Here is a 26870-nt window from a genome sequence, read left to right as displayed (position 1 = left end):
TGATAAAGATTTGAAACAATGGACTTCCTGTTGGCACTGCAGGCTCCGTGGATGGTCATTTATGACCGCCAGCCCTGTGTCTCCATAAAAGCCGTTTTGACAGTGCAAATCAGCTGTCAAACAGCTGAAAAAACTCTCCTTCGGGAAAAGAAGGAGAGGAGAGCCGGTGGGCGAGAGTAGAGCCCCCCGAAAGTCCTCTGGATCATTTCCAGAGGCATGGAGGGTGAGAGCTCCTCAGGCAGCCCACCAAGAAGCTCCGGAGCCAGGACGACCCTGCAAAAGCAGGGCGAGAAGCCGCGATCCGATCCTGCTTTTAAAACGTGAGTTTGATTGATCCCAAGCGCAGGCAGAGTGGAAAAAAAGAGAACAAGCCTTAAAAATACAGAGCTTAACTCCAAAGTTACTTTGTTTCAATTTGAATCGTGAGTGAGAGGTGGAAGATGGCGTCTTTGTTAGAGCTTTGAAAGTGAAAGCCTGAAATGAAAGTGCTTGAGAACTCTGCGCTGGGAGTGGATTAGCTGCCTATTAACTGCTGGGAACTGAGAGTGCGGAGGGAAGAGAACAAAGGAAAAAAACCTACTTTGTCTGGCAATTTAGAGACTATAATTTAACATCTTTAAAGACTTTGTTGCTTTTAAAGAAAATAGGGGGGGGGGAGGAAAAAAAATGGCTTCTAGACAAGTGAAACCAGGAGTTGCTAAAGGAGGGGGAGGCTCCCCAGTTGTGTCAGTGGTGACACAGAAAGCACAACTTCCGGCTGATTCACAGAGCCAGACCCAGAATCAAGACGCAGCACTTAATGATTTTAAGGAAGCTATGAAAGAAGCCATGAATAATCAAGCAGTAGCAATGAGAGAAGCAATGAACAATTTAACATTACTTGTTGAAGGGAAATTTAAGAAAATAGAGGAAGACATAGGTTCGATCAAGGGAGCAGTTGCAAAGGAGCATGATAAAATAAGAGATGATATTGTTTTTGCTGTATCAGGACTCTCAAATCTTGTTATCCAGCTTGATGGGAAAGTTGAAGAAATTAATGAAGCCAATTTAAATCTGGAGAGCAAAATGGGTGATGTCATGACCAGAACAGAGAAAGTGGATGATGAATTGGTAATGTTACAATACAGATCTATGGAGTTTGCTCTGAGACTGTCAACGCTGCGTTGCGTCTCCGTGTGAACAAGGAGAAAGGAGCACACGTAGTCTTAGCTTGCTGCAACTTTTTCTTTTATTAGAACAATCCTTCACACGATGCACGGCAAAGCTGACGGTAATGCGGATACTCAAAGTCGGCGTTGGGAGCGGCTGCCTCCCAACGCCTTTTAAACAGCGCGCCGGTGAGGTATTAAGACCACCGCCCTTCCGGGTTTACTGCGCATGCGCCGCCGAGAGGCTGTGCCGTTGCAGCAAAAAGGCACACAGTAATCCCTCTCCCCGGCCGCCACCATGCCCGAACGCCTAACAAAACAATACAACCCCCACCACCGTGTAACAGCGTAGACAGTCTCCGATGCTTCCATCGCCAACTCCCCCGGGTCGTTATCACGGTAGTGGCTGGGTGTCGAGTGGATCACGACAGGCGGCTCCCCCTACCAGGGGCCCTCCTGGAAGACACGAAAAAAAACATGTTAAGCCCCTACGTTAAGGGTGTATGTCCGCACTCTGGGGCCCTGGTTTGTGGGGATACTGTCTATGAAATTGCTTGACCAAGCGCTTAGCCTCCATGTCAGTGGCGGCTACCCATGACGCTTCTTCGAACGGGTATCCTTTCCATTTAAGCAAATATTTGAGTTTTCCCCTACTAAGCTTTGAGTCTAGGATCTGTTCTATTTCATACCGATCATCCTTCACCGGGCCAGGCCTGCTTACAGGTTCCCGGACTACCTCCACGGGTTTCAATAAACTACTATGGAACACAGGGTGTACCTTGCCGAGTAACGGCGGCAATTTGAGTTCCACTGTGACTGGATTAATGACCTTTATAACAGGGAAGGGACCCAAATATTTAGGACTTAGTTTCCGGCTCGGTGTCCGTAATTTCAGGTATTTGGTGGAAAGATATACCCTATCTCCAACTACGAACGGTTTATGGTCTGCTCTCCGTCTGTCAGCTTGGTGTTTTTGCATTAAGGCTGCTTTCTCTAAAGCCTTTTTTATATGAGGCCAACTCCTCCCAATGTGGCTGGCCCATGTACCAGGAGCCAGCTGGTCTTGGGATTGCACATCGAGTTCAGGGATGGCAGGAAAGTCTTTACCAGACACTGCATGGAACGGAGTAACCCCTGTACTCCCATGGATTGTATTATTGTAAGCAACTTCTGCGAAAGGGAGTAACTCCGACCAGTCTGTCTGTTGGTATGAAACATAACACCGTAAATACCTCTCTATCATAGCATTCGTCCGTTCCGCTGCACCATTGGTGCTCGGGTGAAACCCAGAACTTAACCCCTGTGACGAGCCGATCATGGCTACGAAGGTACGCCAAAACTTTGAGGTGAATTGGACACCTCTGTCTGAAATAATACGGCGAGGTGCACCATGTAATCGGTAAATATGGACGAGAAACATTTTGGATAATTTACGGGCAGAAGGTAACCCACGGCATGGTATAAAGTGGGCCTGTTTCGAGAAGAGGTCTATTACAGTCCATATAACGTTATAGCCATTACTGTTTGGGAGATCCACTATGAAGTCCATAGCGATCTCCTCCCATGGGCAGTTGGGGTCTGCTACGGACTGGAGCAGGCCGAGAGGTTTTCCAGGCCGGGGCTTTGCACTTGCACACATCTTACAACTCTTTACATAGTCCTCGACCTCTTTTCTCATACGGGGCCACCAGAATTGACGTCGTACCAGGTGTAGTGTTTTGAGGAAGCCGAAATGGCCAGCAGTTTTCACATCATGACACCTGTGTAGTATGTTCAATCGCAGAGCTAGGGGAACGTACAGTTTGGCCCCCATCCAGGCAAATCCATTCCTGTGTGTTAGATCGTGCCTATGTTCCGCCAGCCAGGTATCTGTTGCTAGAGCATCCTTTAGTTCCTTCTCCCAATGTAGTGGCGTAGTATGAGACGTTCGGCCTACTTGTTGAACCCCCGGCATCAATGCTTGTACGACTTGTTCCCTCTTACTCTTATATTGAGGGAGACGCGATAAAGCATCCGCCAAGAAGTTCCTACCCCCCGGAACGTATTTAAGTTCAAAATCGAAGCGTTGGAAATATTGTGCCCACCGCACTTGCTTGGGTGATAGGCGTCTTGGGGTTTGTAATGCTTCAAGGTTTTTATGGTCAGTCCACACCTCAAACCTTTTCCCACTACCCTCCAATAGATGCCGCCAGGTGAGTAAGGCCCACCTAACAGCAAATGCCTCTTTCTCCCAAATAGCCCAACGCCTTTCTGTGGGGGTCAGCTTACGAGATGTGTACGCACAAGGAACTAACCCGGCTGTTGTGGTTCTTTGCATAAGGACTGCCCCCACAGCCACATCGCTCGCATCAGCCTGCACCACAAAGGGCAAAGTGGGATCTGGATGTTTAAGGATGGGAGCTTGCGAGAAGAGGGTTTTTAATCCATCGAACGCTTGCTGACATTCGGAAGACCAGGCTATCACTTGGCTTGGCCGTACCTTCTGGCCTGTATCCTTCGTACGGAGCAGGTTCGTTAAAGGGAGAGCTATTTGGGCAAACGCTGGTATAAACTGGTGATAAAAGTTCGCAAAGCCGAGAAAACTTTGTAATTGTTTTCGTGTTTTCGGTGCTTGCCAGTCCAGCACCGCTTGCACCTTTTTGGGGTCCATCTCAACTCCAGTGCCAGAAATCCTGTACCCTAAATAATCTAGCTTTGTGCGGTGGAATTCGCACTTTGACAGTTTGACGAACAGTTTTGCTCGTAACAACTTCGTAAGCACCTGTCGTACCAAGACGATATGTTCCTCCATCGTTTTGGTATAAATCAGAATGTCGTCCAAATAGACGAGAACACCTCGATACAAAAATTCATGCAGAACCTCGTTTATTACCTGCATGAAGACGGCTGGTGCCCCCTGTAATCCAAATGGCATAACTCTAAACTTATAACTGCCCAGGGGACAATTGAAGGTGGTCTTCCATTCATCACCAGGTCTAATTCGGACCCGATAGTATGCCTCACGCAGGTCTAGCTTCGTAAATACTTTACCGGTCGATAGCGTAGCTAAAAGGTCCTTCATGAGAGGCAGGGTATATAGATGCTCAACGCATACAGCGTTTAGGCCCGGGAAATCTACACACAAACGTAACCCGCCATCCTTTTTTTCCCGGAACAAGATGGGCGCCGCCATGTGGGATCTGCTGGGCTGAATGAAGCCCCTGGCTAGGTTCTTATCGATGTATTGCCTTAATTCCTCTAACTCGGGTTTTGTCATGGCGTACATGCGAGGTTTTGGCAAACGAACCCCTGGTTTCAATTCGATAGCACAGTCTGTCGGCCTGTGGGGGGGTAGCATCTCACATTCCTGCTCGTCGAAGACCGCCGACAGATCACTATACTCCACAGGGTATTTACTCGGCGGCTGTTCTGGTATTACGTCCCCCTCCTCCTCTGCTCTCCCGCTCAAGTCCTCCGGGACTGGATCAGGGCCAAGTCCCAAACGTAATCTCCGGTAACCACCCTCCCACCAGATAGTTGGCCTCCACTTGTCTAGCCAGGCCAATCCGAGAATGAGGGGCTCTACCATAGTATCAACAACCACAAAACGGATCTTTTCCCAATGGTCCCCCACCTCCAGACGGACCGGCTCAGTTACTTGGGTTGCTGGTCTGCCCCCCAATAACGACCCATCCATCTGTTCAAACCGTATGGGGACCCGTAAGGGCACCAGTTGTAAACCTAGTTCCACGGCTACAGATTTCTGCAGAAGACATCGGGTGCACCCAGAATCAATAAGGGCGTCCCGCTCCACCCTTCCTGCTGTGTGTAAGTGCTTTAGGACCACAGGTATCACAAAAGGTCATATCGGGCCACTTACCATGGGGTCTCCAGCTGCATTGTCTTCACTGCTGTCCGAGGCCACAGGGGTACTCCCTTGGAGCGGAAGGGATCTTGCTTCTGATGCCGGCCCACGGGTAGACACCGATGTCATTGTAGGTGTGGCCCCTCTGGACCAATCCGATGACGAGCGGACTCGTTCTCGACCTTTCCCTGCGGATGATGGTGTCTTGGAGGCAGCCGACACAGGAGGTACAGGACAATCAGCGGCACGATGACCCAGCTGGTTACACCGAAAACATCAGATTGCACCCCTCCCAACAGGGAGGATAGAACGAGGAGGAGGAGACCCTACTCCCCGGGTACCCACGGGCCTATCACTGCTGCGTCGTGTGGCGGTGGAGAACCCAGCCACCCCTCGGGGTCGAAACTCCCGTAATCCTACATCAAGGTCTACGGCAGCCTTAAACCATTCCGTGAGTTTGGGTGGTAGACCCCTGTACACACACGCCTGTCTCAGCTCCCTATCTAGACCTAGGCGGAATTGATGAATGAGTAACCGTTCAGGCCATGCCCGTAAGCGACCTGCCACGGTCCGAAACTCCTTGACATATTGTCTGGCAGGCCGGCCCCCTTGTTTCAACGACACCAACTCGCCTTCTAACAATTGGGTACGTGACTGATCTTCAAAGCGGCAACGTAACGCCTCTAGAAAGAGGCCCACATCAGCTAATTCCTTGGTGTAGTCGCTATGTAAGTCAGCGACCCAGTCTGCGGCTTCGCCGGACAGGACAGTGGTTATAGCCACCACCATAGACCATTGCAACGGGAAGAGATGACCATACAAGTCCATATAACTAAGGATCTGACTCAAAAACAACGAAACTCTGTCCGGACTACCGTCGAAGGTGGCTTGGAGGGGAGGAGGACCCCACAGCTGCTGCTGGGCGTGCCACGGGCCAGGACCCCATCCGGGCCCCGGAGCCATTGGTCTCGCATCCGGAGCGCCCCTAACACCACTCCCACGGTGGAGGTCTCTCTGCTGACGATTGTGTCCTTGCGACCCCTGCTGGTTGAATCGTGGTCCCCTTGCCCTGTCTCCATCCCCGTCTTGACCCCGAAGGCCCGTATGGGACACGGTCTGGGCAGAACCAGGCGCTCCTTGGTCGCGATACTCGAGCCGTGGCGTCCCCTCCCCGATGCGTAACTTCGGGCTCGCCAAACGGAAATGAGCCTCCGAGGCGCTGTGAGGTGCCCTTTGTCCCTGCCAGGGTCGTGCCTCCGGTATCCATGGTTGCCAGGAGGGGGCGTCCCGGAAGCTTGCCTCGCCAAACTTCTCCCGTAAAATATCCAGCGTGGACGCCCCCAGTCCGGTAGAACAACTCATATCATATTCATCTTCTTCTGTCCACCTCCGTTCCCTCCACCCCTGGAACGACGCGCCGGCCAGGTCAGGGGGGGATGACGCCCATTGCTCTAGCGAATCCCTCTCACCTCGGGAAGGCCACTCATCCGTACGGGGGTTGCCACCGGCCGCCTGGGGCGTGGCCACCTTCGGGCGTACGACAGTCACGTCCAGCTCTTCAGACGCTGGGGTCTCTGACAAGCCTTCTATGTCCGCATCCAACTCCTCCTCGGTCGCCGGGGACTCAGCTGCTGCGCCCTCCGCCATGCCGCTGGACCGCCGCTGAAAGCGAGGAGGATGCCGACTTTCTGTCAACGCTGCGTTGCGTCTCCGTGTGAACAAGGAGAAAGGAGCACACGTAGTCTTAGCTTGCTGCAACTTTTTCTTTTATTAGAACAATCCTTCACACGATGCACGGCAAAGCTGACGGTAATGCGGATACTCAAAGTCGGCGTTGGGAGCGGCTGCCTCCCAACGCCTTTTAAACAGCGCGCCGGCGAGGTATTAAGACCACCGCCCTTCCGGGTTTACTGCGCATGCGCCACCGAGACGCTGTCCCGTTGCAGCGAAAAGGCACACAGTAATCCCTCTCCCCGGCCGCCACCGTGCCCGAATGCCTAACAAAACAATACAACCCCCACCACCGTGTAACAGCGTAGACAGTCTCCGACGCTTCCATCGCCAACTCCCCCGGGTCGTTATCACGGTAGTGGCTGGGTGTCGAGTGGATCGCGACAGAGACTGAGAGGCCTGAAGGAAAATAGCAAAGAAAATTTAAAAGACATTTGTGCTGATGCTATGGCTGAGATAATTAAAGAAAGACCAGAAAATGTGGCAATCCAAATTGATAAAATTTACGGGGTTAATTCCTGGTTGGCAAAACAAAGACAGCTGCCACGAGATGTGGTGATTTACTTCACAACTAGGAGGATCAGAAATGAAATTTTACAAGCTTCTTACAAGAATAAAGTTCAGGTGGCTGGGCAGGAGGTGGTGGTTTTGAAAGAGATTCCTCCAAAGATGCTGAGAAGCAGGAAAGACTTTGGCTTTCTGGTAAATGAGTTGAGAAACCAACAGGTTGGCGTACAAAATGAAACGAACCAAACAATATTACTTTGAAAATGCAAACAATCCGGGCAGGTGGCTGTCCTATAGGTTAAAAAAAGAAAAAGAGAAAGGCATAATTCATCAATTGGAAGACCCGGAAGGCCACCTCAACAATAAACAGGAAGATAAATTGGAGATTGCCCGAGAGTATTATGCGGCTCTGTATGCGGAAGAACAAATTCCTAATGAAAAGGTGGTCCAATACTTGTCAAAAGAAAGTCTTCCAAAAATCGGGGAAGAGGATAAAGAAATACTTAATAAAGAAATAACGATGACAGAATTAAGAATGGTAATATCAAAACTTAAAAAGAACAAATCCCCAGGCCCAGATGGACTTCCAGGGGAATTTTATAAAAATTCGGATTTGGGAGAAATTTTGTTACCAAAGTTGTTAGAAATTTATAATGAGGCCCTAACAGAATCCAAAATTCCAGAATCATGGAGAGAGGCGTATATTACTCTCCTCCAAAAAGAAGGAGAAGACCCAAAATTAATTAAAAATTACAGACCGATATCCCTCCTGAATACGGACTACAAAATCTATATGGGTATTTTAGCAGGAAGGCTAAAAATAATTTTGAATAAATTAATACACAGTGACCAAAATGGATTCCTCCCTGGGAGGCAAATCAGGAATAATACAAGGATGATAATAGACATATTGGAATACTATGAGGAACACCCGAACAAAGAAATGGCATTGGTCTTTGTCGACGCCCAAAAGGCATTTGACAATCTTAATTGGCAATTTATGAAACAACAAATTATCCAAATGGAATTCGGATCAAATTTTGTCAATACGATATCCACAATCTATCAAAAACAAAAGGCTAATATATTACTGAATGGAGAACTAACTAAGGCTTTTCAAATTAGAAAAGGGGTCCGACAAGGGTGCCCTCTATCCCCACTTCTATTTATCTTAGCACTAGAAGTATTCTTGAGAAAGATTAGGAACAATAATGAAATAAAGGGTCTGACAATCAGAAAAGAGATATATAAGACACAGGCATTTGCAGATGATGTGGTATTAATCATGGAAGAACCATTAGAATCAGGCACTAAAATTCTGGAAGAATTGGGCAATTACGGGGAGGTAGCAGGCCTTAAATTAAATAAATCCAAAACTAAATTATTAACAAAAAATATGACGGAGGCAAGGAAAAAAGTACTGGAAGAATCAATGGAGATCCAAATCGCCAAGAAGGTAAAATACCTGGGGGTCTGGATTTCATCAAGGTGCTCGGCCCTCAGAGAGGATAATTATTTACCATTGATTAGAAATATTAAACAGGATCTGGAAAAGTGGGGAAGACTACAGATATCATTATTAGGCAGAATCGCGGCAATAAAAATGAGCATATTACCCAAGTTATTGTATCTATTCCGAACGGTCCCTGTTAAATTAGATAAAAAATTCTTTCTGGAGCTCAATAGCATCATCAGGAAATTTATTTGGGAGGGAAAGAAACCAAGGATAGCATTTAGGAATTTACAGGACAAGAAGGAAAGAGGGGGTTTCGGATTACCTAAATGGGAGTTATATCAAAAAGCTGCAAACCTAGTATGGCTGAAAGAATGGGCAACCCTAAGAAATAAAAGACTGTTAACTCTAGAAGGGTATGATCTCCAGAAGGGTTGGCATGCATATCTCTGGGATACTGGGAAGAAGATAAAAACTTACTTCCATAGACATAAAATAAGGGAGATCTTGATACAAATATGGGGAGAGATGAGACAGAAGCACTATAGGAAAATTCCGAGATGGCTTTCCACCATGGAGGCTATAATATATCCAAATGTATTAGAAATGGGTAAAACGTTCAGATACAATGAATTATTAGATGGGGGAGGGAACCTTAAAACAAGGGAAGAATTGATGGAACAAGGTATTTCTATAGACTGGTGGCCATATAACCAAATTAAATCCAGATATAAAAAAGATAAGGAGGAATTTGGCATTGAAATGAGCATAAATGGATTTGATAAGATATGGATGGGTACGGACGACAAAATTTTAGCTAAATTATATAATTACTTATTGGAGTACGATATGGCAGAGGAAGTAGTTAAAGAACCGATGTTAGCATGGGCCAAAAATATAGGACAGAATATAAATTTGAACGAATGGGATTCAATATGGAATAATAACCTTAAAATGACAAAGGCGACGGCTTATAAGGAAAACCAATACAAGCTGTTTTATAGATGGCATATGGCCCCAGCCAGGATAGCGAAGATCTACCCCAATTCGAGCCCTAAATGTTGGAAATGTGACCATCAGCAGGGTACTTTTTATCATTGCTGGTGGACATGTAATCAGGCACAAAAATATTGGAGGATGATATGGGTGTGGATTAGAGAAATAATAAAAGAAAATTTTGATTTTGACCCAAAAGCTTTTCTCCTGGGAATTTTGAAAACTGAATATGCAAAAAAGAAAAAGTATTTAATTATACATATTCTGACAGCCGCTAGAATTTCCTTTGCCCAGTATTGGAAAGAAAAACAAATACCACCTCAAGAACATGTTATTGGAAAAATATTGGAGTGCGCCGAAATGAACAAATTGACTTCAGAAATTAATGACAGAGAAGATTCAGAATTTTATAGCGTGTGGGACATGTGGTACGAATGGATGGGGGAAAGAAATAAAGAAGGTAATAGAGATTAAATTTTAACTAATTAACAAAATCTATATGAATAGTATTAGATTTAGTCTTAGGGAGTTGAGCACTATTATTTTTAAGTGTTTGAAATTAAATCTAGCTTCAAGAAACAATATCAACAAAAGACAAGCAATAATGTATGTAGATGTATATATGTATATAACTGCACCAATGAACCGAAAATGTACCGATTGTATCACTATATGTTATAATAAAATCAAATTAAAAAAAAAAAAAAAAGAGAAACCAACAGGTGGCATATAGATGGGACGTTCCATGTTCCCCAACACCTGATATGGTCCCCTGCTCCCACCATATCTGCCCCTCCCATCTACCGTGCCGATGATACAGCCCTCATAGATATCGCCCCCATCCCTTTCCCAATCCCTCGTCCAGTGCCCCCCAAATCGTTACCCTGTGCTGGGCACGGCTCTGACCCTGGTGGATTCCCCCCCCCATCCGCCATAGTCGTCTTCCCAGTATCTCTAAAAGAATAATTACAACCCCCCCCCCCAGAATCCCTTAAAATCTTAAAAAATTTCCCTAAAAAACCCCATAAGTTCTTCTTTGCTCCATGCCATCTCTCCGGACTCCAAAGTCCATCATCGAGATAGGCCCTCGATAATGTGGGGGGCCAAACCTGCGAGAGGGGAGAATCTCGCAGGGCGAGGAGTTCCGACACCAAATACATATAACCATCAGGGGAAACAAAGTCCAAGGGTGGGGGACCACTGATTTTATAGACATAGGGAAAATTCCAGTCCATGGTTGGGCCGCCAAGCTCCACTGTCCTCTCACGACAGTGGCTAAGGAGGTACATATCATTCGACCCCGAAAGTTTCCAGGGCGGCCATCTCTCACCAAGGCCAACCCATGGAGACTTTGATAGAAAACTCACGGGTGAGGATAGCCATATTCCGCCTCCTCCGGCCTTATGTCCATAGAACCAGTATCCCTCCTGGGATTAGCAGCATCAGGGAATCCAATATCCAGCTCAAAGGATATGGATGGCATGCTTATTTGTTGTATGAAAAAAAGTGGATAAAGTGTTTAAGGGTCATATACTCAGAAATGCATTGTTGAGGGTTTGGAAAAAGTACCAATATAAACTGAACTATAAGATACCTATATGGGCAAATCCCAGACATGCAATAGAAAATATAAGTACAGAGCAAAAAATAGAGGTGATTACTTATAAAGAGCTTCTTCTTTTGGAAAGGGGCAAGTTGCAATTGAAATCTCTAGATGAATTAAAAGAAGAAGGGATAATTTATACTTGGTTTCAGTATGGTCAGCTCCAAGCTAGATGGAGGGAGGATCAAAAAATTGGGGTTATGCAAAATGAGGAAAATCTGGTGAAACAGATTAGAGATCAAAGTCAGATGCATATTAAAAGGTTGTATAATGCATTACTGGAAATAGATTCAGAAACTGAATTGGTTAAGGATTGTATGATAAAATGGGCACAAAACTTTCAAGAACCAGTGATGATGGAAACGTGGGAAAAGATTTGGGTCAGAAATGTTAAATTTACGCAAGCACAAAATTTGAGAGAGAATTTTTATAAAATGTTTTATAGATGGCACTTAGATCCTAAGAAATTATCATGTATGTATTCGAATTTGCAAGCTAAATGTTGGAGATGTGAATGTAATGATGCAACCTATTATCATATATGGTGGACTTGTAAGAAAATCAAGGCATTTTGGATAAAAATTTGGTGGGTGATGCAGAATATTTTGAAAAGAAGGTTGAAATTTACTCCTCAATTGTTTCTATTGGGTATAACTACGGACTGTACAGTTTTAGAGACTAAATTGATTTTGAACTTAATATCAGCAGCTAGGCTGCTGGTAGCTCAACATTGGAAGAAGGACTCTTTGCCTACTATTGAAGAGTGGATATTGAAAGTAACAAACCTAGCAGAAATGGCAAAAATCTCGGCGTATTTGAAGGACTACACGCAAGAAAGATACGTATCGGAATGGAGAAGATGGATTGATTATATTCAAAATAAGTATCAGACAAGAAAATATCAAATAGCTTATGAATGAATGTTAGTATTAGAAGTATTTGGTTATCTGTAGAGGAGTTAAGGTTTCAGTGGGGGAGGCAGTACTTTGAGGATAAGTAGATTAATCTAGTTTATGTTTGATTAAATGAAATACCTTGTATACAATAGTTTTAAATTGGGGTATTTAAATTTATTGGGGTTTTAAATTTGAACCACTTTATTTAATTATTTTAAATTTTATATTGTTGTTTTGTCTGTGTTTTTAAATAGGCTGTACACCGCCCTGAGTCCTTTGGGAGAAGGGCGGTATAGAAATAAAATTATTATTATTATTATTATTATTATTATTATTATTATTATTAGTGCCCCCACAGAGAAGGCCCTCCCCCTGGGGGTCACCAACCTGCATTGCTTGGCTGATGGCACCCCGAGGAGGCCCTCTCTGTGGGAACGGACTGGTCGGTGGGAGGCTATTGGTGGCAGAAGACGGTCTCGGAGGTACCCGGGTCCTATGCCATGAAATGTTAATAAATGATGCAAGTAAGAATAAAGCAATATACATAAGAAGTAAAATAGAAGAAAGATATCGTTAAAAGTAAAACAGATTAAGGGTTGGAAGGCTATACTAGCAAAGGATTTAGGTTTAGGTTTTAGGTTTTATTTGATTTATATACCGCCCTACTCCCGAAGGACTCAGGGCAGTGAACAGCCACAAGATAAAACACATAAATACAAAATTTAAAAGCAAAATAAAACCGAATTAAACAATTTGGCCCAGGACAGATTTTTTTTTTTATTTAATTTGTATACCGCCCTACTCCCGAAGGACTCAGGGCGGTGAACAGCCAAAAGATAAAATACATATAATACAAATGTTAAAAAACCATTAAAATACAATTAAATAAATTGGCCCAGAGAACAAAATTTAAAACACCCCACATTTACAAGACAAATTTAAAATTTAAAAAATTTAAAAACAGTTTAAAAGAGAGGTTAGGCCAGGCCGGCCTGCTGGAATAGGAATGTTTTGAGGGCACAGCGGAAAGCGCGCAGATCTGGGATCCTCCGTATCTCCGGGGGGAGCTCATTCCAGATAGTAGGTGCCCCCACAGAGAAGGCTCTCCCCCTGGGGGCCGCCAGTCAACATTGTTTGGCCGACGGCACCCGGAGGAGCCCCTCTCTATGAAAGCATACTGGCTGGTGGGAGGCTACTGGTGGCAGCAGGCGGTCCTGTAGATAACCAGGTCCTAAGCCATGGAGCGCTCTAAAGGTGGTAACCAAAACCTTGAAGCGCACCCGGAAGACCACCAGGAGCCAGTGCAGCTCGCGCAGGAGAGGTGTTACATGGGAACGCCATGTCGCTCCCATAACCACCCGCGCGGCCGCACTCTGTGCCAGTTGGAGCCTCCGGCTGCTCCTCAAGGGGAGCCCCATGTAGAGAGTGTTACAGTAGTCCAGGCGGGAAGTGACGAGGGCATGAGTGACCGTGTGTAACGAGTCCCGATCTAGAAAGGGACGCAACTGGAGAATCAGGCGAACCTGATGAAAAATCCTCCCGGTCATCTTTTATTTAAGATAAAAATGGAATAAGTTGAAATACATTGTTAATAATTAAAAAGATAAGGGGAATTTTGAGAAATATATTTAATAAATGAAAGAAAAGTTGGGGTTGCCTGGACACCATAGTGGAAAATAGAAAACTGAAAATGAATAAATCAATAGAGAGAGACGAAAGAGGAGTAGAGGAATGGAAGGGAGGGAGGAGAGAGGAATGGGAAGAAAGGAAAGAGGGGAGGGAGGGAGGGGAAATAAGAGTAGGAGAGAGGGTTAGATAGGGAGAAAGAGAGGAGGAGAGGGAGAAAGGAAGGGGAAGTAGAGAAGGAGTAGGAGAGGAGGGAAGAAGAAAGTAGGAAGGAAAGAAGGGAGGGAGATGGAAGAGATTGAGAAGAAAGATTGCTATACAATAAAAAAGATGAAATGGAAGAAAGGCAACCCCGAACATATGTAAATGCACTAGGATAAAGAATGAATTATTAAAAAATAAAAGAGAATAAATATGAGTAAAAACAGAGAAATTAGAATTTGAGGGCGAATAAAGATGTTGTCTATACAAATAAGCATAGAAATTTTAAGATATGATCAAAAAATGGAAAAAGAAGATTTTGGCAAAAATTGTAACTGAGTAGAATGTATTTGAATAAGATAAATTGTATAAGTTATGATATGGCCAATACTCATAAAATATGCAGGTGAATGTGGGGGGGAGGAATCAATAAAACTTGATAAAACTTGATTTTAAAAAAGAAGAGAGAAATGGCAATAACTATGGGAAAGGAATTATAAATTGACAATGGCAACTGCATATAAAGAAAATCTATATAAAATGTTTTATAGGTGGCATATGCCACCAGAAAGATTAGCAAAGATGTTTAAGGATAATTCAGCCAAATGTTGGAAATGTTTGCATTTGCCGGGATCATACTATCATAGGTGGTGGTCAGGTTTAGAAGCAAAAAATTATTGGTCTAGAATACAGAAATGGTTGTAAGAAATATTACATAAATCTATAGAATTAAAACCAGAGTTTTTTACTTGGGTATTCTCCCAGAGAGATATAGTAAAGAAGATGTGTATTTTTTTTAGTTTTTAATGGTTAATTGTTTAGTTTTAATCTGTTAATGGGTTTTAATTCGCATTGTTTTAATTCGGGCCAAAGTATATAATTCTTTTAATTAATTTTAAATTTTGTATTGTTATGTATTTTAGTTTTGGCTGTGCACCGCCCTGAGTCCACTAGGAGAAGGGCGGTATATAAATTGAATAAATAATAAATAATAATAATAATAACTATACATATAATAACAGCAGAAAAGAATTGTATTTGCACAAAATTGGAAGACAGAAAAAATTCCGTCAGAAGGTGAAGTAATAAAAAAGATTTTAGACTGTGTTGAAATGAATAGATTAACTCTAAGAATTTTTATTTTATTTTTATTTTACTTCAGATTTATATACCGCCCTTCTCCCTAGGGACTCAGGGCGGTGTATAGCCAAGTAAAAACACATAAATACATAATACATAATACATAGATTAAGAACAGATTAAAAGGAAATATCTCAATTTGGCCCACAATTTAAAAAGACAAACGAATTTAAAATCATTTAAAAGGATTTGTTAGGCCAGCCCGGCTTGTTGAAAAAGGAAAGTTTTAACGGAACGGCGGAAGGCACGAAGGTCTTGGATTCTCCTTATCTCTGGGGGCAGTTGATTCCAGAGGGTGGGAGCCCCCACAGAGAAGGCCCTCCCCCTGGGGGTCACCAGCCTGCATTGCTTGGCTGATGGCACCCTGAGGAGGCCCTCTCTGTGGGAGCGTACGCGTCGATGGGAGGTCGTCGGTGGCAGAAGGCGGTCTCAAAGATAACTAGGTCCTATGCCATGGAGCGCTTTAAAGGTGGTAACCAACACCTTGAAGCGCACCCAGAAGACCACTGGGAGCCAGTGCAGCTCACGCAGGAGCGGTGTTATGCGGGAGCGCCATGCAGCTCCCGTAATTACCCATGCGGATGCATTCTGGACCAGTTGGAGCCTCCGGGTGCTCCTCAAGGGGAGCCCCATGTAGAGAGCGTTGCAGTAGTCCAGGCGAGAGGTGACGAGGGCATGAGTGACTGTGCACACGGAATCCCGATCAAGAAAGGGGCGCAACTGGCGAATCAGGCGAACCTGACAAAAAGTCCCCCTGGCAACAGCCATCAGATGTTCCTCCAAGGACAGCTGTGTATCCAGGAGGACACCCAGATTGCGCGCCCTCTCCACGGGGGCCAAAGACTCACCCCCAATAGTCAGCGATGGAGTCAGCTGACTATATCGGGATGCCGGGAACCACAGCCACTCGGTCTTGGAAGGGTTGAGCTTGAGCCTGTTCCTCCCCATCCAGATCCGTACAGCTTCCAGGCACTGGGCCATCACTTCAAGGGCATCGCTGGGGTGGTCTGGGGTGGAAATGTACAGCTGGGTGTCATCAGCGTACTGGTGGTATCTCACCCCAAAGCCATGGATGATCTCGCCCAGCGGCTTCACATAAATGTTGAACAGAAGGGGCGAGAGGACCGACCCTTGCGGCACTCCACAGATGAGAGGCCTCGAGGTCGACCTCTGCCCCTCTGTCAACACAAACTGCGACCGGTCGGAGAGAAAGGAGGAGAACCACTGTAACACGGTGCCCCCCATCCCCAACTCTTCCAGCCGGTGCAGCATGATACCATGGTCGATGGTATCAAAAGCTGCTGAGAGATCTAATAGGACCAGAACAGAGGAGCAACCCCTGTCCCGAGCCCTCCAGAGATCATCAACCAATGCGACCAATGCCATTTCCGTGCTGTGCCCAGGCCTGAAACCCAACTGGAACGGATCTAGATAGGACGTTTCCTCCAGGAATTGTGGAAACTGTCGTGCAACCACACTCTCAACAACCTTCGCCACGAAGCGAAGGTTGGAGACAGGACGGTAGTTAGCCAATACTGCCGGGTCCAGGGAGGGCTTCTTGAGGAGAGGCCTCACCACCGCCTCTTTGAAGGCAGCAGGGAAGTGACCCTCACTGAACGAAGCATTGATAATTCCCTGGAGCCAGCCTCGTGTGACCTCCCGGGAAGCCAGTACTAACCAGGAGGGACATGGGTCCAGTAAACATGTGGTCGCATTAAGTCTCCCCAAAATCCTGTCCACGTCATCCGGAGTCACAGAGTCAAACTCTTCCCAGATAACATTCTCAAGACTATTCCTCGCCATCCTGCCCAGATCTACCCAGTCAGAGTCCAAATCCCGCCGGATCTGAGCGATTTTGTCATACAGATATCGTCCGAAATCCTCAGCCCTGCCCTCCAAGGAGTCCTCCCACACTCCCGGTTGAAGCAGGGAGCGGGTCACTCTGAACAGGGCCGCCAGACGATTCTCCGATGACGCAATAAGAGTGGAAAAGTAATTAGACTTCGCCACTTTTATCGCCACTAGGTAGGTCTTAATATGCAACCTTACCAGTGTTCTATCAGATTCGGTGAGACTGGCCCTCCAACCGCTCTCCAGGCATCTTTTCCGGCGCTTCATCTCCCTCAGTTCCTCAGTGAACCAAGGAGCCATGAGGGATCGACACCAGGTCAGAGGCCGCAAAGGCACGACTCGATCTAAGGCTCTGCTAGTGGCCCGATCCCAGGCCGCCACCAGGTCCCCGACCGAGTCATGTGCTAGAACCTCAGGAAATGGCCCAAGCTCCGTCTGGAATCTATCAGAATCCATCAGGCGCCTGGGGCGGACCCATCTTGCAGGCTCCGCCTCCCTGTGGCGGGGTGTAGCGGTTCGAAGATCTAGGCAAAGGAGCGAGTGGTCAGACCATGACAAGGGTTCCATGTCTATATCCCCTATAACAAGGCCACTCAACCACTGGCCAGAGACAAAAATCAAGTCCAGAGTGTGACCCCCCCTGTGGGTGGGGTCATGAACTAACTGGGTCAGGTCCATGGCCGTCATGGAAGCCATGAACTCCTGGGCCATCTCAGACATCTCACCAATTAACTAGGGCGGGGAAGGCTTGCAGGTAATTGGCAACAGTAGATGGCTTGATTAAAACCATACTGTTTGTGAGTAGGCAGATAGCCACAGCAATCCTGGAAACACTCGTGACAATCCCCTTCTCTGCGGCTATTTGACTGGTTAACAAACATACATTCTACATTGGGTACATATATACATCAATGGTAAGTACGTTCACATAGCCATCAACATTTTACCCAGAAGATAGAGGTGTTGGTCACGGGGCAGCGGTTTGGTAAACACGTCCGCTACCTGTTCCTTGGTTTCACAATACACAGTCTTAATGAAACCTGTTTTCACCAATTGCCTCACATGTTTGATTTTAATATCAATATGGCGCGATCTCTGGCCTACAGCATCGGCTTCCGATATGTTAATGGCAGCCATGTTATCCTCATAAACTTTTATAGGTTGCATGGGCTGTCTCCATAAGCTTACCAGAAGATCGTCAAACCAAACTAGGTTATTGGAAGCTTTGGACAAACTGACATACTCAGCTTCCGCTGTGGAAGTTGCAATTAACTTCTGCTTCCCAGAGTACCAATACACGGGGCTACTATTTAGGTATACAATGTACCCCGAGGTACTTTTTCTAGATCTAACATCCCCTGCCCAATCGGCATCCGAAAAACAACTCAATCTCAATTCTCTAGTTGCTTCTGGTTCCAATAACAATGAATAGTTCACAGTACCCTTTAAGTATCTCAGGAGTCGTTTAATTCCGCTCCAATGGTACTGTGTGGGATGTTCAGAATGTCTAGATAACACATTTACACTTAGACTGATGTCCGGTCTAGTCCAATTTGCAATGTACAACAACGACCCAATCACGGACTTGTAAAGGGTCTTATCTTCAAACTCCGTGCTCTCAGTGTACATATTCTTAAGGAAGTCTGTTGCCATAGGGGTATTGCATGGCTTCGCCTCTACCATGCTACACTTTTTAAGCAATTCCTGAATCTTATCTTCCTGAGAGAGCCGAAACCCCTTCTCGGTTTTTACGAATTGCACCCCTAAAAATTTGCTAATGTGACCTAATGGTTTTAAGGCGAAACTCTTACTTAGGTCCTCAGAGAACTTCTTATGCCTGTTCTCTGATCTGCAAATATATAGTATGTCATCGACGTACAACAGTACTGTTTCCCTAATGCCCTGATCTTCCTTGACAAAAACACACTCGTCAGCCGACGATGGTAAAAAGCCCATCTCTCTCAGGCTTTTAGTGAGACACTCGTACCATCGCTTACCAGATTGTTTTAAGCCGTATAGGCTCTTGTTCAACAACCACACATCGTCTTCCCGATGGCTTACTCCCTGAGGAATCCTCACGTACAGCTTTTTGTCTAACTGGGCGTGCAGGTACGCGGTCTGAATATCGAACTGGTATACATGTTCGCCTCGCATGGTAGCGATGGTGAGAGCTGTTCTCACGCTCTCAGGGCGCACCGTGGGCGAGAAGGTGTCCTCATAATCATCAGGGAATCTCTGCGAGAATCCCTGCGCCACTAGTCTCACTTTATAGACGAAACCCCCACCTTCAATGGGCTTTTGCTTGAAAAGCCACCTGGTGCCGATCACCCTCTTGTCCTTGGGCAATCTTGTTGGCATGAATACATCCAGCCTTTTCAGGCTGTCTAATTCCGTATCCATGGCGGCCAGCCATTTCTGTCGTTCATGGTCAGGTAAGGCCAACACATCCTCATATCTCTGAGGGGTGGCCAAAACCTGGTCGACTGAGGTAACAAAATCATCGTACCTCTTAGGCTTATTGCCCCTGGTAGCCCTAACTGGTCTGCCTTTAGGAGAGTCATTCACATCAGAGTCGTCCGATGAGTCATCTACCTCGTGACTATCACTATGCGTCTCAGAAGCTGGGTGCCTATCCTTCCTGGCTACCCCGATCTTACGCTTCAATACCCCTTTCAAGGGTGCCTGGGATGCACGCTTCCCAGAACCAGATGTATCCCTATCCTTGGATAGGTTCTCCGATACATCCTCCGCTCGTCTATAACAACTACGGGAAGGGTTCCGAGTAAGAATCTCATTGGCATGGATCTTACTCCAGTTGGCCCCTTCGTGAAAGGTGGCAGACCTTGATATCATCAGTTTTCCGTTAGGGTAGGCAAACCTAAATGCCTTGGAGCCCTGCTCATAACCAACGAATCTCAGTTTAACAGAGATTGGGTCTCCCTTTCTCCTGAGCTCCTTCGGGACATGAACATCGGCCATCGCTCCGAAAACGTGGAGGTGTGCCAAGCTAGGCTTATGGCCGTATAGCACCTCGTATGGGGTCTTCTGCACCACGCTAGACCACACTCGGTTCAAGGTGTAATTCGCGTATCTAACTGCTTCTACCCAATACGCGAAGTTTAATCTGGAATCCTCTAGGGCAGGGGTCCCCAACCTTGGCAACTTTAAGACTTGTGGACTTCAACTCCCAGGGTTCCTCAGCCAGCTTTGCTTTGCTTTGCTGGCTGAGGAACCCTGGGAGTTGAAGTCCACAAGTCTTAAAGTTGCCAAGGTTGGAGACCCCTGCTCTAGGGCGCACCGCATCATAGTTTGTAACACGCCATTGCATCGTTCTACGATGCCATTTCGAAACGCAGAGTAAGGCGCGGTGCGTAAGTGGACTATACCCTTACTCCTTAACCAGCTGGAGAACTGCCTGGAATTAAATTCAGTCCCCCTGTCAGTTAAGATCTTCTTAACTCTGACCTGGTGCTGGTTCTGGACTAAGTTACAAAATTCCTTAAACTTAGTCAACGTTTCACTCTTGGACATTAGGGGAAAAACGAATCCAAATCTGCTATGGTCGTCTACTATGGTAAGAAAGTACCGTCTCTTACCAACGGAAGGTGCGAATGGACCCACCAAATCCATGTGGACGAGCTGAAACGGGTGTTCAGAGTACCTCTGAGACCTCTTAGGCGCAGATTTCATCTTCAATTTTGCGCTCCTACAAATTGAAAAGTCTAGAAATGTGTTACAATCATTGATCTTGGTTCCCCTTGAGTGTTCGGTTACCTTCTTCACTATAGGAAAACTCACATGACCTAATCTGCGATGCATCAAGTGAGCACATTCATTATGCAGCGGCTCACCTGTAGCAATTGCATTAGCATTTTCAGGTTTCCTACTATCTGACTCTAAATTAAAACTTAAAAACTTTTTATTAACTTTACATTTGTCTTTACAAGGCTTCCTCTGGTGAAAGTCTTGATCCTCATCACCTAGTTCTAACTGTGATTCATTGTTACTACCAAATGAGATAGCATAATTGCTATCACTGCAGGTCTCAGCATTCGTATTGGGGGAATAATAAGGCAAGCCATCTATCTTCAAAACCTCCCCAATCACACATTTGTTGTTTTTGATCACAGCTGTTCCTCCTGAGAACAGAATCTCCACTCTAGGGTTCTCACATATCCTCATCAGGCTTAGCAGATTATGATCTATCTCTGGTACATACAATGCTCCGTGAATCTCCCCTATCCCAGGGATATAAACATCTCCAATGCCAACAACATTCACCTTTTTACCGTTTGCAACTTTGACCATGGATTGATGCCTTCTCATATTAACAAACAACCTTCGGTCACTGACAACATGGTTGCTGGCTCCACTGTCCATTAACCATAGTTGCTCTCGCTGTTCCCTTGTAAGCTCTGACTCAGTAGTTTCCACTATACCTACAGAGCTATCATTAAACCTGGGATTATTCCCTTTGTTGCCTCTATTTGGCTTTTTACCCCTTCTGTGGTTAGGAACATCTATACTTGGCTTTCTACCAGGAGGCAATGGCCTCCTTTTACATTTATTATCAGAAGGTGCCTTTGAACATGCCCTAGCATTTACATTTTGTGGGCAATCCCTTCTATAATGTTCTTTCGAACCACAATTGAAGCATTCTCCGATAGTATATGCTCTATCTGAACTATCGGGCCTTCTTAAAGGTTTTTCCTTTTTGTGAAAAGCCGCCCTGCATTTTCGCAAGTTATCTTCAGCAATCAGTCTGCCAGATAACACTTCTAAAGATAAGTTATTACAACTAACATTATCCAGTTGCGATATAAAATTATCCCAGCTGGGATCAAGGGAATTGAGTATAACAGTAATGAGGGTTTGTTCAGACACTGTTTCCCCCCTCAACATCAATTCCTGCCTTAACCTGTTTAACTCACATAAGTGTTCATTAATATCTACTCCCACCTTCAACCTTGTGGAATAGAACTCCCTATAAACTCTGTTTGTAACATGGGAGCTTTTTGAACAAAATAGCTTATGCAGTTTCACCCAAACTTCTGTTACGGTCAGGTTACTAGGTAAACTGGGATATAGTGCAGGGTCAATGGACATCAATAAAATACAAAAGGCCTTATGATGTAAAAGATCAACTTCTAAGGACCATGGTCTAGGTGGGGGTTTTAACAGCAACGATAAAACACTCTCTTTCATTAAAATTACTTGAATACTTTTAACCCATTCCTTAAAATTTCCTCCACCCACACTTAAACTTTTAAAATTAGGAGGAAGGACCTGTACATTATTAAACATGGAAACAGACATTAACTGATGTTCAAAATGTGGTCCATCCTGGAACGGGCAATAAGGCATTGGAATGGAAGCACACAGCACAGTGTCTTCCATCAGGCATTCTGGCAATCGTTCCTCCCCAATGGGAGGGATTAAAACTTCACGTTGTGCGGATGCAAAGCTCATCCTGGCTTGATCACAAAAACTCGAGGGTCCTCTCTGGTGCACATCTCTAGGAATTTTTGGACGTGCTCCCAAATTCCTATCTTCAGTTGAGGTAGCCTCCGGAACCGTCCTGGATGTCGATGTCGTCACGGATGGATATATCCCACTCGTGGCGTGCGCTGAATTAGTCGCAGACATCAGGGGTACTTTGGTATGTGCAGCTACTATTTGTTGAGCCGATGGTGCCTGCAAACCATCGCCTAAAATGGTTGCCAAAGTTTCTATCACACTTGCAACCTTACGCTCAACATGAGAGTCTCTTAAATTTTTAGCAGAAGTCACTGATGTCATCAAGGGAGCTAAAGTCTTTATAGCCTGATCTATGATGGCTTCAACAGCAGGTGGCGCAATATCAACTTGGCCATGCTGGTTTAACAAAGAAGCAGGAACATTCGAATCAGGCAGTCTGTTATCCCCCATTCTCCACTAATGATCTGAGGTGGGGGTTTTAGGAAAAGATTGAAAGTCTCTTACCGATCCGGTGTTTTCTAGTACTTCGATCTTCTTTCCTTTCACGGCTGGATTCTTTAATAATCCGCTAGAATCAGCAGTCAGGTTCTGACTTACTGTGGGCAAACCTAAAAACTGAAGGATTGCCTTCCTAAACTCATCATCTACCTCTGTATTTGTTTTCAAGACCTGAAGTGGCGTTCTTCCAGTCTCTACTTCTTTAGGTGATGATGGTTTATTCACTATCTTAGGCCCTTCAGAAGTTGAGGCCTCTGCTCCAAAACTTATGGCTCCACTATTCTCTAAATCAATTAGAGTTTGGGGTTTTTCAGCCAAAACATTTTTGGCCTGAGCCCCAGACAGTCCAGTTTGTGACTTCATACTTTTTGCTGCTGCTGCTGCCCTAGTCAACATCTGTTCAACTGCAGACATTCCAGTCTAGCGTGTTACCACATGAGCGTAAGTTCGTTAAACCATCCTCTGCTACCAACTGTGACGAAATGGGGTTGAGGGGTACCCCGGACCGTGAACCAGCTCATGAGTAAACACACTGAGACTGAAATAATTCTGACAGAGGCGTCTTGTGTAAAAATATAATTTACTTTAAAACATTTTAAAAGCACTATGTCTTTAAGAAAACACATTAAAAACAAAGTCTTATCTGGGTATGTGAAGCAAGGCTATCTCCCTAGATCCCTCTCCACAATACCGAAACAGTTCACAAAAGAATAAAGCTAGCATGAAGGTAAGCAGCTTCGGCGTCGATACATCATCAAGGCCATCATAATGGGAGCAGCACGAGCTTCACAGCTGAAAGTCACCTGAAGTAAAAACAGTTCAAACAGCAAACATTGCTTGAAGCTTGTGGGAGGAAGAAGGTCCAGCAACAGCAGTCCCGATGATAGCTTGCGTGCTACAAAACAGCAAAAGGCAAGCATCCGTGGGAGTCTCTCTGTAGCAACGTCTGGAGTCCTTATCTGCATTCTTCTCCCATCTGCGGCATTGCACCAAGCTTCCTGCAGGAGCTGTGCATTTAGGCCTAGAAGACTAGGCCCAAGTAGCAAGCAAAAGGTCCTTGCTTATATAGGGAGTTAACCTGCAATTAACTAGGGCGGGGAAGGCTTGCAGGTAATTGCCAACAGTAGATGGCTTGATTAAAACCATACTGTTTGTGAGTAGGCAGATAGCCACAGCAATCCTGGAAACACTCGTGACAGAGACAACGTAAGAATAGTTATGAATGGTCAGTATTCCTAGTAGATATGTTTCCGGTCTGAGGGGCACTTTTTGGGTGGTGATTTCTTCCAGCTGATTCTGAATTGTTTTCCAAAATTTTTTGGCCTTTGGGCATGACCACCACATATGGTAGTAGGTCCCCTTCTGTGTTTTACACTTCCAACAATTCTGATTCGCGTTAGGGAACATCCTTGCCAAACGTGCGGGGGGGAGATGCCACCTATAAAACATCTTGTATGTATTTTCTTTATAGGGCACGGACATTGTCAGCTTAGTATTTACCTTCCACATTTTCTCCCAATTTTCTAAGTTGATATTATATCCAAAATTTTTAGCCCAAATAATCATATTTTCCTTCACAACTTCTTCTTCCAATTTGTATTTTAATAGATAATTGTATATTTTAGTTATTAATTTATTATCTGATTGCATTATGATTCTATCTAATTCATTCCTTTCTTTTTGGATTCCAAATTTTTTTATGTCGATTTTGTATCTTGATTTTATCTGTAAATACGGCCACCAATCAATGTCCGTGCCCTGTTGTCTCAGTTCGTCTCTTGTTTTCATTTCTCCCTCGGTATTCAACAATTCGTCATAGGTTTTCATCTTGTCTATATCCATTGTGTTCGGATAAATTTGGGCCTCCATAGTTGATAACCATCTTGGGATTTTATCGTAGTGTTTTCTCCTTATTTCGGTCCAAATTTTTGCCAATGCTCCTCTGATATAGTGTCTCCTGAAGTGTTCATGTTGCCTTGGTTTTTCCTCCCATAAGAATGCGTGCCAGCCTTTCGACAGGTCAAATCCTTCTAATGCTAATGTTCGTTTATCTTCAAGTGTTATCCAATCTTTGATCCAAGTTAAAGCTGTTGCAGTGTAGTAGGTTTGCCAATCTGGGAGTCCCAGGCCACCCTTTTCTCTAGTGTCCTGTAGGTGCTTCAGTTTAATCCTGGCTCTTTTTCCTTGCCATATATATTTTAGAGTCATTTTATCAAGGTCTTTGAAATATGATTTCCCTGGATTTATCGGTATTGTTCTAAATAGGTATAATAATTTCGGTAAGATTGTCATTTTGATTGAAGCAATTTTGCCTAATAGCGATAATCTCAATTTACTCCATGTCTCTAAGTCCTTTTGGATTTGTTTGGCCAATTTATTATAATTGTCTTCTTTAAGGGATGATACCTTATTGGTAAGCCAAATTCCTAGGTATTTTATTTTTGTTGTTGTTTGTATTCCTAGCGTCTCTTCCAATTCTTTCTCCTGGGTTTTTGTCAAATTTTTGGTTAGTAGTTTTGTTTTTTGTCTATTAATTTTCAATCCAGCGACTTCACCATATTGTTCTATCTTCCTTAGTAAATTCAATCCTGATTGTTTTGGTCTTTCTAAAATAAATACTACATCGTCCGCGAATGCTTGTAGTTTATACTCCTGGTTTTTTGTTCTTAATCCTTTTATTTCATTGTCATTCCTAATTTCATTTAACAGTGGTTCCAATGCTAATATATATAGTATAGGAGAGAGGGGACATCCTTGTCTCACCCCCTTGGATATTTTAAATTGGTCTGTTGTCTCTCCATTTATCCATATCTTTGCGGTTTGGTCGGAGTATATTGTTTTGATCATATTTAGGAATTTATCGCTGGTTCCCATCTTTTCTAATTGTAATATTAAGAATCCCCAATTTAGATTATCAAACGCCTTCTGTGCATCGAGAAAAAGTAAGGCCATTTTTCCATCCGATTTTTGCTCATAGTATTCCAGGATATTGATTATTGTTCTTGTGTTCTTATTGATTTGCCTATTTGGAATAAATCCATTTTGATCTGGATGGATATAGTCCACGATAATTTTCTTCATTCTCTGGGCCATAATTGATGAAAATAATTTATAGTCTGCGTTTAGAAGCGATATGGGTCTGTAGTTTTTGGTTTGGGTGAGATCTGAGTCTTCTTTGGGTATCAATGTAATAATTGTCTCTGTCCATGATTTGGGAGTTTTGGCTTCTAGAATTGCTTCATTCAGGACTTGTAGTAAAACATCATCTATTGGCTGGTGCTCAATTTTGTAAAATTCCGCTGGGATGCCATCTGGACCTGGTGTTTTATTGTTGTTCTGTCTCTTCTTTGCTTCAATTAATTCTGACATCGATATTGGTCTGTTCAAGAGTTCTCTTTGAGTTTCCTTTATTTCCTGAATGTTGGATTTATTTATATACTCTTTAACTTTTTCCAATTGGACTTCTTCTTGTGTATATAATTCCTGATAGAAGTTCCTTACGATTCGCTTTTTTTCCTCATCCATATGCTGCAATTGCCCTTGTTCATCTTGTAGTTGATGTATTAATCTTTTGTCCTTTTCTTTCTTTAATTTATAGGCCAACCAACGTCCTGTTTTATTTGCGAATTCAAATTGGTTTTGTTTTGCCATCTTGATTTTCCTTGCTATTTCTGTTGTTGTTATTAAGTTTATTTCATGTTTAATAAAGTTTATTTTTTCCTTGATCTCTTTCCCGTCGGGTCTATTCTGTAATTCTGCTTCATGTTTTGCAAGGTCAATCAATAAATTGTTTCTTCTTTGCTGTTTCTCTCTATTTTTCTTCGCCTTAAATGAAATTGTTAGTCCTCTTATATATGCTTTTGTGGTATCCCATAGAACTTGCAATGATGTTTGTTCC

The sequence above is a fragment of the Pituophis catenifer genome, unplaced genomic scaffold (genome assembly GCF_029215685.1).
Source record: "Pituophis catenifer annectens isolate HBS135680 unplaced genomic scaffold, rPitCat1.0.hap2 SCAF_5, whole genome shotgun sequence".
In the NCBI taxonomy this organism is placed as follows: domain Eukaryota; kingdom Metazoa; phylum Chordata; class Lepidosauria; order Squamata; family Colubridae; genus Pituophis; species Pituophis catenifer.
The sequence above is the reverse complement of the archived record's forward strand: the minus strand, read 5'-3'. Positions refer to the sequence as shown.